Genomic DNA, 14,455 nt, shown 5'->3' with positions numbered 1-14,455 from the left:
AGCCTCCCTTAAGAGGAAATTGTCCTGGTTGTTTCAAGGCTACCAGGCTTAATATGAGAGAGAAAACACACATAGGAGGTTTTATCTACTAATCAGATGGGAAAGTCTGGTGGTCCTTAGGATACAGATGGTAATGCATCTTCTTTAACGCCATTCCCATTAATAAAACAATATTTCTTTTTTATATTGAACCATTTAACAGGCTGGAAGTGAGGCAGTGATTGGGGAAGCGGGTGCTGCTATTCTCAGGACTTTTGGGCTTATCTGACCGGCAGTGAATTTTGTGCTGTGGTTGGTGTTGTGGTGACAAGGTCACAAGGTGGTGACAACCCTTCTCTACAAGGGTTGCTTCCCCTTGATGATGGCTGCTGGGGCCATGGTGGAAGCTAGGCTGGTGGGCTGGGGGTGGGGGGCGGGGACTGTTATTAATGGGGCTTTTGGGCTCAAGGTCCTGTGCTATCTGTACCAGGGTCTGAGGAAAGGTGATGGTGGAGGTGGTTTGATCTACCTGCCACATGCCACCTCTCATCTCTCTCTTTTGTTGCTGTTCAGTCATTTCCAGTCATATCTGACTCTTTCTGACTCCATTTGGGATTTTCTTGGCAAGGATACTGTAGTGGTTTGCCATTTCTTTCTCTAGCTCATTTAACAGATGTGGAAACTGAGGCAAATAGGGTTAAGTGATTTGCTTAGGATCACACAACTAGTGTCTGAGGTCGGATTTGAACTCACGAAGATGACTCCAGACCCAGAAATCTGTCCACTACCTGCTATGCCACCTACATGTCGCATCTCTCCCTAGGATGCCTTGATGCTTCTGTGAGACTATCTTTCCCATACCAATAATCCATCAGCTCTCTGGAAAGAGGGGAAAGCATGCTTCATCATCACTCTTCTGGAGTTATGACTTATCATTGCATTGATCAGACTTCTTAAGTCTTTCAAAGTTGTCTTTCTTTACAATGTTGCAAAGGAAACTATACAATGTATAAAGTGTTCTGATTTTGTTCATTTCACTCTTCATCAGTTCATTGAAGTTTTCCCAGGTTTCTCTGAATCTATCCCTTTCATCATCTCCTATGCAGCAATAACAGTTCATTCCATTCATATAACATAATTAATTATTCAGCCATTCCCCCATTGATGGATACCTCCTCAATTTACAACTCTTTGCTACAACAAAAAGTGATATGAATATTTTTGCACATGGGGTCCCTTTTCTCCTTTTTTTGATCTCTTTTTGGTATCTGCCTACTAGTGGCAATCCTGGATCAAAGGCTAGACACAGTTTAAGTGACCTTTTGTGCATAGTTCCTAATTGCTTTCCAAAATGGCTGGACAAATCTGAGGTCCACCAACAGTGCATTAGTGTGGTTCTCTTCCCTCATCTGCTCAAAAGCTGCCATCTCTGCGCACCTCCCCCCCCCCCCCCGCCATTTTTGTCAATCTGATGAGCTCGAGAGGAATCACAGAGTCATTTTAATTTTCTTTTCTTTTAGTAGTGATTTGTACCGTGTTTAAAAATATGACAACTGATCGCTCGCTTTTCTTCTTTTTAGTACTGTCTGTTCATATCCTTAGATCATTTATCTATTTACCAGAGGCTCTTGTCCTTATATATTTGATTAAATTCTCTCTAAATCTTGGATATTAGATTTTCATCAGAGAAACTTTCTGTAAATATTTTCTATTTAATTGGTTCTCTTCTAATTTTAATTGCAGTGATTTTGTTTGTGCAAAAGCTTTTCAATTTATGTAATCAAAATTATCCAAATTATTTCCTGGGTTCTTCTTTTTTGGTCAAGAACTCATCCTTATCCATAATTGTGAAAGGCATATCCTTACCTCCTTTCTTTAATTTGTTTATGATGTGACTACATATGTATATGTACATATATATATATATATATGATGAATCCATTTGGGGCTTATTATGATATATATGCCATATGAGATATTGATCTAAACACAATTTTTGCTAGACTGCTTTCTAATTTTCTCAATCATTTTTGTCAAATAGTGATTCTTTACACCAGTTACTGAGGTATTTGGGTGATCAAAATGTTACTATGTCCATTTGTGTCTGGATTTTGTGTGTCTAATCTGTTCCAGTGATCAAATTTTTTTCTTTCTCTCTTCCTCCTTCCTCTTTCGTTCTTTCCTTTCCTTTCCTTCCTCCCTTCCCCCCCCCCCCCCGTTTCTTTCTTCCTTTCTTGTACCAAATAGCTTTGATGATTACTGCTTTGTAGCATAGCTTGATATCTGGAATATAATAATAGCTAACATTTATGTAGCACTTACTGTGTGCTAGGCACTGCACTAAGCACTTTACAATTATTATTTCAATCGATCCTTACAACAACCCTGGAAAGTAGGTGCTATTATTACGCTCATTTTACAGATGATGAATTTGAGGCAAACAGAAGGTAAGTGACTTGCACAGGGTCACATAGCTAGTAAGTGTTTGAGGCAAGATTTGAACATAGGTCAAATGTTTCTGACTCCAGGCCTGGTGTTCCATCCACTACACCGCCTAGCTACTGTTAGGAACTATTAGGCTCCCTGCTTTTCCCTCCCTCTCTTTTCATTATTTCCCTTCAGATTCCTGATTTTTTTGCCCAAGTTAGTCAACATCAAATGTGGTGTTTGAACCCAGGCTCACTTACTCTAAGGCCATTCTTCTTTCCATGGGCATCTTCAAATTAATAGTATTGAGTGAGGGAACCTACTCATCACTGAGCCCTAGTCTTCTAATAAAAGGATAGCCATGGCAACCACTCACCTCCAACACAGAACTAACTGTACAGTGCTTCCTTTGCTCACTTCTGCCTTGGGTTTGTAGGATTTACACTGACCAATGCACCACCAATTTGGCAGCCAAGATTTTCCCCCATAAAAAAGCCAACACCCTCGATGAGCCCCACAAATGTAATCTTCAAGCCAAGAATCTAAGGGTCTACACTCCCCATCTGGGAGGTTACAGATATTAAGGGAACACTCTGCAAAGATTGAACATGATGCTTTATAATTTTGCACTAGCTTTTAGAATCAATAGCTCAGAGATTTTCCATGTTTGTAATAAAATAATTAAAGTTTGACAGAGAGAAAATCCTGGCATCAATTCACCTGGGCAGGATCAGAAGGGATGGATTGAAATTGCCAGAAAAAGGAGTTAAGAGGCTCCTGACTATAATTACTGAAGAACACTGGAATATGTGCCATTAAGTCATCAACGACAAAGTCTTTCTTGAGGCTAGTGCATCCCTAGTACTTAGGCAAGCTTTATTCTGGTCCCAGTATTATTTTTTTTTAGTGGACATGAGGCTTAATGTGTTCTGATTATGGGTTAACTTTATACTCAGATGGGACTTCCTGGTAGGGTGAAGGTGTTTTTTTGTTTGTTTGTTTGTTTTGGTTCTTGGGGGTATATATAATCTATTCTTTGGGCACTTTTCCCAACCTGGGGAGGAAACAGCAGTGCCTGGGTGTCTAGAAAAATCTTTTCAAGGGCCTGTGTCAAAGGAATTGATATGGGCTACTGCACTGTCTCCCTCCCTCCCTCTGCTCTTTTGTTCCTTCATTCCTTCCTTCCTTTGTTCTTTCCATCCTTCCTTCCTTTCTCTCTTTCCTTCCCCTTCCCTTCCTCTCTCATCCCTCCATCCCTTCTTTCTTCCTTCCTTCCTTCCTTCCTCCCTCCCTTCCTTCGTTCCTTCGTTCCTTCCTTCTTTCGTTCCTTCATTTGTTCCTTCCTTCCTTCCTTCCTTCCTTCCTTCCTTCCTTCCTTCCTTCCTTCCTTCTGTCTCTGTCTGTCTTTCATGTAGTTCTTTAAGGTTTGCCAAACACTCCCCTGTGAGGCAGATAGCTGGTATAAATCTTATTATCCTCATTTTATAGATAAAGCTCAGAGATGCTGAATGACTTCTGTCATGGTCACGTAGCAAATGTCTGAGGCAGGATTAGAACCAGGTTCTCCTGACTTCAAGTTCAGCCTGCTATACATTAAATTATAATCACTCTTGGACTTATTGAAACTGTTTTTTTTTTTGTTTGTTTGGTTTTTTTTGCCTCAGAGAATTGGGCTTAAGGGAGAATGAGCATGCTCAGATACCAAGAGGGCTATGTGCCGGGAAGACCATTCATGGGAAGTCTTCCAGGAAGGACCTGACTCAGGAGGTGGTTAACTCACCAGTGGGGACCAAGGCCTGGGTACCCTAGGAGGCATCATAAAATAGGATGCTTTCAGTCTCCAACAGAATTGTATTGTGCAGTGACTGTTTAGCTCTCCTACTCGTTGTTATTGTTTTTCCTTCATTTTGAAAGAGGACCGGGACATCAGGAAGGTTATGCCATGACACACAAGTGAATTGGATTTAAGTGAGAGAGGGCTGTGCAAAGTAACTGGTCTCACTTTCTCCTCTGGAGCCACCTGGGCCCACTGGTGAGATATAGATCAGGATGACTGGAGATGGCCCTGGATGCAGTGGAAGACCTTGGCATTTTTAAACTAAGGTCTTTAGCCAGTCTCGGTTTGATTGAGGCAACACCCGAATGGGTGATTAAGTGATTAAGGCTAGGTAAAAAATGAGATAGAGAATGGCCTCTTTACCTAGAAAGAAGGAAAGAAGGAAGAAAACAAGCATTTATTAAGCACCTACTATGTGCCAGATACTGTGCTAAGTACTTTACAAATATCGTCTTATTTAATCTTCACAATCCTGGGAGGTAGGTGCAATTATTATGTCCATTTTATAGTTGAGAAAACTGAAGCAGACATAGGCTAAGTGACTTGTCCAGGATCATATGGTGTTTGAGGCTTGATTTAAACTCAGGTTTTCCTGACTACAGGTCTTACGCTCTATCCACTGTGCCCTCAACTGCCTTTAGGAATAGACCCTAAATCTAAGTAAGCATCTGAGGTAGCATTAAAGACTGGGTCTCAAATTCTATTATTAGCATGGACAATGTGTGTTTGACAGAATCCCTGCATTAGATACAGTTCTAAGAAGAACTACACATGCCTGTTGGGCACCATCCTCATCTGTCTCTTTCAGGGCTGGTTGTTTAATATCTTGGGAAGACAAAATTGTCTTCTGAATGTCTCCCAACATTTCTCTTTCTATGGCTCTTGGTTATTTTGTGGCTGTTTCAATGAGAAAGGCAATTAATTCTGCTGTGGATCCTTCACAGTATCTATTGAGAATTGGAGAGGTCCTTAGAGGTAGTTAGGTGGTGTAGTGGATAGAGGGTTGGATCTGGAGTCAAGAAGAAGAGATGTCTTCACGTGTAACTAGGTTAAAGGAGGGGTCACTGCATTGACCAACTTTACATGTATGTCACTCCGCAGCCCTATAATTGATTCATTCTCTTATTTACACTTATCTTCCCACACTCAAGAGTGTGCTTAGAAAATCTATTTCTCATTAATAAAATTATAATCTCATTTTCTTGAATTAATTAATTAGCTGAAACCCCCACCCCAGTTCATTAAATATTAGTTATTTAGTGAACTGGAGAAACCTCCTTGCGCAGTAGTAATTACTCTTATTTTTCTATGGTTAAATGAAAATCAAAATTACTATATATAATTAACTTATAATCAATAACAGGACAAAGACCTGTATAACTATTTATAATTCTTTGGCTACATGAATGTTAATTAGCCAGAGTCACCTTAAACTCTCAGAATAACAGGAAATGACTCCTCTTCACTTGTCTGGAAACTCAGCCTTACACCACTCAGTTCATTCCAGATAGTAATTAAAGTCTCTTAAGAATCTTCTTAATATTCCCACTTAAGATAAGAGTTAAATTCAGTCTCTTAGGAGATAAGCTAGATTAATTATTTTTCTTTGTCTTCTCTTCAGTAATCACAGGAAATCATCTTTCCAGAATACACTGTACTTGCCAGTTCCTCACAATCTTTTCACAAAATTCCCTTTATAAGATTTATTTGTATATATCATTTATGACAGCTCTGACAAGGAAGAAATTTTATATCACCTTCTCCTTATCTGTCTTCTTCAAAAATTCCTCACAGAACCTTAAAGATACAGATAAAATAAACACAATCTCCTTGACTCTATAAGGATACATTTCATAGCAAGACATTTTTAGCTGTCATCTCAAAATGCCAACACAAACTGCTTTTCTCAAAATTCCATTTGGCTCTTTAAAGCTACAATGTATTCTCTCTGTGTGAGCTGCATTCAAAACTGGGGATACATACACGTTATCTCCACCATTTGAATGCAAGCTCCTTTAGAGAAGGGATTTTTTATTTTATTGCTTTTATATCCCCAGTATCTAGCACAGTATCTGGCATGGAGAAACCACTTAACAAATTGTTGACTCATTGATCTAGTTTCCTGAAGCCCTTGCAACCAATCAAGACTTGTGCCTGTTCATTCTATCCTGGCCCCTAGCCACAGGTAAATACTCCTTCAAGCAAAATAAGGGGAGTAACCCATGCCATCCCTTGAGACATCTTTTCTCTGCCCTTGGTAGTTCTCTTTTCTTTGTTTTTTGCTATGAGGGCTCCTGGGCCAGATAGTTGGGAACCTTGAATTGGAAACACTGGCACTGGCAAGTCAGTATGGCTATATGGTAAGAGTTTGAGGTTTCTGGCTATTCTGTAGCTTTCTTGATCCCTCCAAATGCCAGTGCTCTCCCTCCCAAATTATAGTATTCATTCTGTATGTATATGTATATGTGTATGTGTATGTGTATGTGTATGTATATGTATATGTATATGTATATGTATATGTATATGTATATGTATATGTATATGTATATGTTATCTTCCTTGATAGTATGTAAACTCCTTAAGAGCCAGGATTATTTCTTTTCTTATCATACCATCCTTACCACCTATCAGAGCCTGGCACTGGTAATTGACTGATTCTCTCCTTGTATAGGCTTATGCCTCCCTTGTTTTCTTAGGGGTTTCCTTCTATAGTCCTTAGCTGTGACCCATCAGCTCTGCTAGGTCATAAGATCAAGGCCACCACATCGAAAGCACAAGGTATAGCAAACCTAGTATTGCCACCTCTTAAGGATCACGATCCTTGACTAATCCTTAGCTTCAAGGGCTTGGGGATTTCACACAGTCCCAATGGCTTAATATATTCTTTCTGGCCTCAAGTTTGCCCTTTCTTCCTGACTTCCAAATGGTCCAAATCATTCAAATATCCAGATATAGGATGTCCTGCTAAAGAGTGTTTAAGTTCTCATTTAGGCTTTTAAGCATTGTCTTCATCAATATTACCTCTTCCTAATCCCAGTTTTGAGATGGCAAAAAATATTGGTGAACAAGAGAACCACTTCAGGCAGCTCCTTTATGGATGTAGCTATGGCCTATTTGCAAAATCCCCGAATAACCAAGAATCCTACCTTGAATTACAGATATTTCTTTAAGAAGTGTTTTTTCTCTTCCATCACAGGAACTGCACTTATGCAGCCCCTTCTTTACACCTCTATGTTCTAAATCAAAACCTGCTTTCCATATTTGCTGTGGAGGACCAACTCACACTGATTTAGTTGCTTTGAGGTTTTGGTAACTTCTAACTTTTAGATTCCCTTGAGAATGCCAGGTTTTATGATTGTAGGGAAGGAATGCAAGGGTAATAGATAAGGGAATAATAGATAATGGGTAAAGGAATAAGGATGTCAGTCAGTGACCTTATGACTAAGAATAATCTCCAAATGACCACCTTGATTAGAACGGATCTTGACAGCATGCCATATGTAGAGCAATAATTCTCCCATAACCCTCTAAATACTGTAAAAATCTACTAATTTCTTGTTGGCTAGACCTGTTTATTAGTAAGTATAGTGATCTGTCACCACTAGGATGTTGCTTATAGTCTTCCAATTTTTTTTTTTCATCAAAAGCAATGGTTTATTATTGAATTTGTGCTTGAAATATTCACATCTCAGATTCATTTCAACAAACATTTATTAAAAGTCTACCTTGCCCCAGGCACTTGCACTATGCACTGAGGCTACAAAGACAAAGACTAAACTGTCTCTGCCCTTAAAGAGCTTACAATCTGCTAGAACACTCATTTTTGTTATGCTGTCATCACACTTGAAAACTTTATCTTAAACTTGAAACAAGAACACTGAACATTAATTCTGTCAAAACAATGCTACAAATGCTAAACAAGAATATGCACCATGACAGACTTGTAATAGATTTTTATTCAATAGAAGCAGCAAGAGAGTAAGAAATCTGATGCTACTCTCAACATTAAGATCTTGAGTGTTACAGCAGTGTTTATGAGTTTAGGTGGGCCGCTTGCCTTCATCCACTGGTGAACTTTCATGCTATTGAGAAGGCTGAGGTTCAGTTTCCATTTCTTCTTCCAGTTCTATGATGAGTGGGGTAGAAACCCTGGGAGACTGTGAAGAACTGGCTGGTTTTTCTTGACCAACATCACACGTCCAGATGTCGGGTTTCGTACAAAGTTCAGGAGAATCAGTATTCAGGGTAGTGTTTTCTTCCAAAGAATTTATTTTCCCACCCTCACAATCCGCAGGCTTAGCTCTGTCTACACTCAAGTCTTTTGTCTTAGATGATGAAATCCCATCTGATTTTGCAGGGCGCCCTGTGAGTGAACCGAAGCCAGAGAATTGTTGACTGGAAACTGACCAAGGGGCTTCTAACTCAACTTCTTCCCCCTGAACAAGAAGTGAGGCTGATTCCAGTTCTATTTCTAATCCCAGCTGATCCTTTGTAAGGTAGGCTCTTTGTAGAGTTTCAACAAGACTTGCCAACTTTTTGGACTTGACTTTCTGAATCCATATGTAGTAGTCTGAGATATATAGATCATTTAGAATATACACTGGGTCATATTTTGTGAATATCCAAGAGACACTGCAAAATAGCATTTCTTCCTAATTGTAATATCTTTACTGTATCAATGTGGGCTTTTGTCACCAGTTTGAAATGTCGATAAAGTGGATAACATAAAAGTCTTCTTCCAAAAGAAACCAGGATTTCATGAACATTATTCCAACCCTCAAACCAGGACAATGTTCCACTTAGTTTTCTAATATTCCATGGAGATTCAACATTGCTCTTGCCTTCAGTAACACGGATTTCATAGCAGCAAGCCAAAAGAATATTAATTAAATCATCATACACATAATATTGAGCTCTTTTATCCAGCAGATAAGATTTATTTGTAAATTTTAGTAGCTGATAGTTCTCTTCTTTAGAAAAAGAAACTGCAATGGGAACAAGCTAGAAGCCTTTAAGATCAGGAGTGAAGCAAGGATGTCCATTATCACCATTGTTATTCAATTTTGCACTAGAGATGCCTGAAATGCTTCTTGATTACTCTGCTCCTGACTCCTTTCTTGAGAGGCCAACATTTCTGCAAATGCTATAGTCCAACAAGGCTTACACTCCAAACTTTTTGAATAGCTTCATCTTCAAAATAGCCTGCTAGGTAACGATCAGGATCAAATTTTGACTCTTTAGCGGCTAGGCACTTCTGTCTTCGTTTGACTGGGGGAGTGGAGCCTGGCTCTTTAACATCGATGACATCCCTCAATTCATCCTGTAATCTTTTAAACACTCCTGTGTGTAAATTTCCAAACCCATAATGGCACTGTGAATTCAAATCATTTTCTGTTAATTCTTCACAAGGATACTGTTCAATTTCCCAATCAAAGTCTTCTTTTTCATCTTCTTTAGACTGTGCAGGAAACTCAGAAGAACCTGTCACTTCTACAAGTGGCTTTGCAGATCTGGATTTCTTTGATGCCAAGAGCAATGTCAGCATATTCAGTCCCTCAAATACTTACCACGAGTCTCTTTTGACATTTGAAGAGTAAAGATTCCTTTATCCACATCATACAGGAACCATCTTTGGCTCTGTTTTCCGCAATTCTTCCAGGAAGAGTTAATCTGAGGAAGTACGGCTTGGCGTAAAACTTGAAATTGATGCCCTTGAAGTAGACCTCAAACTCAGAAACACGTGCCTACAGCATGCAGATGGTCCCTATTTCTTTTCAGAGCTGAGAAATCTATGAATACCAACTCCAAAAGCTTATTGGTACTTATGTTTTCCAGGTTAGCAGTAAAAGACAGAATCGCCCTCCTTTGGACATACTGGGCACAGATCTTTTGTTGTTATATAATCTTCTGCCAGGTTGGTGCAGTAAAATAACTGCTGTATCAGCTCTATCTATCTAGGCCCAAGTGTCCAATTTTATCTTGCAATACTTTCATGGCCATGGGGCAGTAAGCTTTGGGTAGTAACAAAATACTGCCTTTCTGTAGCTTTTGTTGGATCAGTTATGGTCCAGTTCAGCATGTATAGCTTCAATTTTTTCACTCTTCCAACAGTAATATAAGTGTAAGGTACTGCCCCTGTTGTATATAGACATTTTGATTCTTGCAATGGGTAGAAAAAAGAACATTAATATTAGCTTGGGGGAAAGAAAACACAGTCTCTTAGGTACAATGTTGAGGAGAGACACAGACTGTTCTGAGGACCTGAGAGAGAACTGTTCTTTAGTTATTGTGAAAAAGTTGAGTATGTATCAGATTTACATTAGTTCAATACAAGAAGAAACACTTTGGGAGTAAAGATTGAGCTCCAAAGGGTCCCCTACCTTCATTTTTATGTTCTATGTCCCTTCTTATAGATCTTTATCTTGCAGATGCTCTTGCCACCAGTCACAGAAGGACAATTAGGGCAGGGAGAACGGGTCCAAAGCCATGTCTAAAGTATTCTTTGATGGAATACTTTATGGAGGAAGTGCCAAATTCTCAGTTGAGCTTTCTTACATCAGTAACTTGATTCTTTGCATGTTATAAATCACTTTCATTTCCTCTGAGGATATTTCCATGGATTTCAATAGGCTTATAGGATAAATCACCTATGCCCATATTGGTCCTGTCTGGCTACCGAACTTACAGTTGCCTATTTCTGCCTGGCAGCATCCCAGTTGGCACTTAGCAGAATATGTCAGTGGATTTCTTGTCTGCTTGAAACTAGAAATGAACTCTATACACAGTCTTGGAATGCATCAGCAACAGCCCATTTCAAAGTCCAGCATCTCAATTCAGAGTTAACATAATGGGTCTTTTACAGAAAATTCAGCAGGCTTTGGGCAGCCCTCATTCCTTTTGCATAAATGTTCCCTATGCCCTTTATACTGGCATCAGTATGTAATGCAAGGGGCTTAGCTGAATCTGTGAAGCTACTGACCACCAAGTCTTCAAAGTCCTGCTTATGTTTCTCATCCCAACAATTTCTGAATGATGCCAGGAAATCCAGGCTTTTAGCTCTTCTCAAGAATATAGTTATCCCTTCCATATCATGACTTTTCCCATCATGGTTTTGATATATCAAAGGTCAGCATAAGAAATTATATGGGAATTTTTGAGAGTTTTGCGGAAGCTACACACAACATGCTAAGGCCATCAGATGACACAGAAAAAGTTTAGAAACTCAGAAATGCATAAAATATATGCATAGTATTATAGATTATTAACCCATACTCTGTAAACACCTTATAAAAGAAAAAGAAAAAATTCAGATTTCTCTGGTATGAAGGGAGGGCCAAAAAATTTGAAATGGATTTTCCAGATTGTGGGGGCACTGCACCCCTAACCTCTGTGATGTGGAAGGAATAATTGTATACCCATGAATGAATTGCTCAGTCTTTCAAAGTCTTAGCAATAAAGGCATAATCTTCCCACAAATTAATAATATTAATCATTAAATTTGAGTAAAGTCTTTTACTCCCAAGAATTCTTCAGATATGGTCAGGCTGAGGAGTGCTTCCATCTTTTCAAGGTTGGTATTGCCTCTTTGTTGAAATATTATAGGACTTATACATTGAATTGGAAACTCTACAGAACTGGCATTTTTCATTTGACAGATTTAGACCAGTGGCTTCTAGCCAGTCCAATACCTTCGGTGGTATTTTTCCAATAACTTTCCAAATAAGATGACATCATCTTAAAACATTAGTACCTCCAAAGCAGATCTTATAACCACCATGAAGAGTAAAAAAATATACTAAGGACACCAATAGAGATTCAAAGATGTTCTCAAGAGACAAAAATCCAAGAAAGGAGCCAGTAATAAAACTCACAGTCTCAGATATTAATATGAAAATGTATGAAGTATGGATAACAAGAAAGATGAGGTAGAGATCCTAATGCAAGGCAAGTATAATCTCATAAGCAGCAATGAGCCTTGGTAGAATGAGGCCCATAACTTGAGTATGGATCCTTTCCTATCACTCACTGACACATGTTATATCCTCCAGTAGAATGTAAGTTGCCCTAGAACAGGGAATACCCCCCTTTTAGTTCTGTGTCTCCCCTACCTAGCACAGTGTCTAGCATATAGTAGTTGCTTAATGAATTTCTGCTAATTAATTTGTTTACAAGTTGCTCAATCTTTCAACTGCTTTATATGGGATGTCCTTTCCTTGGTCCATTGTTTGTTCTTTGTCCAGCAACATTTTTTTTGTTTTTCTAATTTACTGATCTCGACCTCAGACTTGAGAATTATATCATCACTTGGTTCTCCTAGAACTTTTCTGACCTGAGGCCACCGCCAGGTGGAAGACCTCCCTTAGTTGATTTCTCAGCTGAGCAATGTATTGCTTGTGCATCTGTATGCTTTCTCCATCTTCTGAGCCTCCAGAGCATAAAGCAGTGGACAAATAGACCAGGTAAAACCTGGGACAGCATCGCAGTTTTGTATGCCACATGTTAAGGCCACTGAACTTTCTATTCAGACTTCTGGTTTTCAACATATTTAGCATGTGGTTTTAGTGTGTTGTTGAAATGATCAGGCTGTGGGTCTCCTTGAGGTGTTTAAGGTAAGAATCTAGACATCTTTACTGCTACCAAGGCCAACAGTTCCTTAAGGAGTTTGTTTTCCAAGTGACTACTTTGGACAGAATAGCTTATATAAGGGTAAACATATGCAGGGGCACAAAGTGGCACAGTAGATAGAATGTTGGGCCTGGATTCAGGAAAACTTACCTTCCTGAGTTCAAATCTGGCCTTAGACATTTACAAAAAGAGCTGTGTTAGCCTGGGCAAGTAATTTAACCCTGTTTGCTTCAGTTTCCTTATCTGTAAAATGAGCTGGAGAAGGAAATGGCAAACCACTCCAGTATCTTTGCCAAAAAAACCCCAAATAGGGTCACAAAGAGTCGCACGTGACTGAAATGACTGAACAACAAGAACAAGCCATATACAGAAAAGTACTTCCCCGACAACACCTTAGCAGCTGCAGAAGCTTTCTGGCTTCTGGTTGGGTACACCTGTGCATACCGACTGAGATGGTCTGTTATCACTAGGATGATGCTTATATTCTTGCTCTCTCCTTCCAGAGACAAAAACTCAGGCTTCCGAGTCTTTCTGGTACTTATTTTCACCAAGTATGTAACACAAATTGGCCGTGCTTTCATTTGAACACAGAGAGCACAATTATCACACTTCTTCTAGACATCTGTTCTTATTTTGGAGCAGAGGAATCTGCCTCTTACTGGCTCCATTGTTCTCTTTTGACCCAAATATCCAAAGTCATTGCATAGCACCGTCATGCTGATGGAGTGAAATGCTTGGAGCAGCATCGATTGCTTCCTGGCACCAAGTGTGGCACTAGTTACAGATTGCGTAATACTCTCACACAGCATCAATAGTTGCCATTGCCCAGAGAATTGAAGTTGGGTCCTGAGCATCGCTCTCACTTCTTGGTCTGTATCACTTCTTGTAATGTTTCATCATGCTGCCAGTTGCCAAGGGCAACCTGAGGTAAAGATGCCTGCTTCAATGCAATAGAGTTCACCTCTACTAATGCCTTAATCTCTGGTAGAAGGCTTAGACTTTCAGCAGCACTTTATTTGACAAAGGTTCATAACCCTGCATGTTAGAGATTCTCTTCATTTCTCATATGGACATAGCCACTCATGTGGTTTATGGGATTGGGCATCTTCACCCACAGTAATCTTCCCTGGCCCATCATGTATGCTGAACTCATAGTTATCTAGTTTCTGGCAAGCAGCATCCAACTTAGCACTGGTCAAAATGTCATCCCATGGATATCTTCCCAAACTTGAAATTAAGTGCCATATATACACTCTTTGAGCCTTCCAATAACTGTCCACTTCAAAGCCAAGAAATCTAATCTGCATATGAGACAATGACAGGCAGCACGGATGGTCTGGGTATACAGGTACTGAGTCCCACCTTGCTGCTTGTGGTATTTTGCTAATACCTTGAATAAGCTGCAGTTGATGCCAAACAACCCTGAGACACCAGAAATGATTGCTGAATGTACAGTTTCCAGAGCCAAAGTGTTCTTCTTGCTGATACCCATAACTTTCCCAGGGAGCTTCAAACTCAGAGTCTCAATATGATAAGACTTCTTTCAAGTCACAGAGTCCTAGCTCTTGCATAGGCTGAAGAAGCATA

General features: G+C 39.5%; 1 pseudogene; it reads right to left on the bottom strand.

Moving 5' to 3' along the window:
* LOC118829674 overlaps nt 1-13,584 on the bottom strand; it is a 36,989-nt pseudogene extending 23,405 nt beyond the window's left edge.
* Nucleotides 13,585-14,455: the final 871 nt, after the last annotated feature.

The sequence above is a fragment of the Trichosurus vulpecula genome, chromosome 8 (assembly GCF_011100635.1).
Source record: "Trichosurus vulpecula isolate mTriVul1 chromosome 8, mTriVul1.pri, whole genome shotgun sequence".
NCBI lineage: Eukaryota > Metazoa > Chordata > Mammalia > Diprotodontia > Phalangeridae > Trichosurus > Trichosurus vulpecula.
Note: the sequence above shows the minus strand (reverse complement) of the source record. Positions and strands in the feature narration are given on the sequence as shown.